Below are 1187 nucleotides of genomic sequence, written 5' to 3'. Positions count from 1 at the left end.
TAATTTATCGTTTCTTCATTCCATTTATTAAGCACAAGTAATTTCCCCTATGTTGTCCTTGGTGTCAGTGTTTGTTGGCTTCTCATGATATGACTAATAAAAATCGGGCCCCTCGGTTAACCCCCTCTCTTCTCGTTTATTACATACGAGGGTCTCGAATCCGGCAACATTGATGCCTTCAGGTAGCATATGTGGGTTTATTGACCGGTTGCCTTCACCCAAAAAGATCACGTTCTCGTGACGCCTGCGGCAACAAGGACGTTCCACGTCCGCCGCCAAGGTCTGTGAGTGGTGGCGCTGGCTAACACTCCCAGGGTTCTACCAGTACACATAAATACTCAAGAAAGTGGATGGGGAAACAGCGCCGCGGTAGCTCAATTGGTAGAGCATCGCACGCGAAATGCGAAGGTTGTGGGTTCGGTTCCCACCTGCGGCAAGTTGTTTTTTCATCCACTTTAATTTCCATTAATTTATCGTTTCTTCATTCCATTTATTAAGCACAAGTAATTTCCCCTATGTTGTCCTTGGTGTCAGTGTTTGTTGGCTTCTCATGATATGACTAATAAAAATCGGGCCCCTCGGTTAACCCCCTCTCTTCTCGTTTATTACATACGAGGGTCTCGAATCCGGCAACATTGATGCCTTCAGGTAGCATATGTGGGTTTATTGACCGGTTGCCTTCACCCAAAAAGATCACGTTCTCGTGACGCCTGCGGCAACAAGGACGTTCCACGTCCGCCGCCAAGGTCTGTGAGTGGTGGCGCTGGCTAACACTCCCAGGGTTCTACCAGTACACATAAATACTCAAGAAAGTGGATGGGGAAACAGCGCCGCGGTAGCTCAACTGGTAGAGCATCGCACGCGAAATGCGAAGGTTGTGGGTTCGGTTCCCACCTGCGGCAAGTTGTTTTTTCATCCACTTTAATTTCCATTAATTTATCGTTTCTTCATTCCATTTATTAAGCACAAGTAATTTCCCCTATGTTGTCCTTGGTGTCAGTGTTTGTTGGCTTCTCATGATATGACTAATAAAAATCGGGCCCCTCGGTTAACCCCCTCTCTTCTCGTTGATAAATTTCTAGTGCGCCGTTCGGTTGCTCTGCTGCTGAAGGTGGCGACGAAGGGGACCGTGCATCGCCGGTAGTTTAGCACATGGCGCTGTCGAACCGTAGCGGGCGGACGCGGGG

The 1187-nt window shown here is 48.4% G+C and overlaps 1 non-coding gene across 1 annotated transcript; it reads left to right on the top strand.

Annotated features, from left to right (window-relative positions):
* The first annotated feature begins 363 nt into the window (after positions 1-363).
* Positions 364-436, top strand: TRNAS-CGA (transfer RNA serine (anticodon CGA)). Its single transcript has one exon. It is a non-coding gene; the product is annotated as a tRNA-Ser (tRNA).
* Positions 437-1187: the final 751 nt, after the last annotated feature.

The sequence above is a fragment of the Dermacentor andersoni genome, chromosome 3, assembly GCF_023375885.2.
Source record: "Dermacentor andersoni chromosome 3, qqDerAnde1_hic_scaffold, whole genome shotgun sequence".
In the NCBI taxonomy this organism is placed as follows: domain Eukaryota; kingdom Metazoa; phylum Arthropoda; class Arachnida; order Ixodida; family Ixodidae; genus Dermacentor; species Dermacentor andersoni.
The sequence above is the reverse complement of the archived record's forward strand: the minus strand, read 5'-3'. Positions and strand labels throughout refer to the sequence as shown.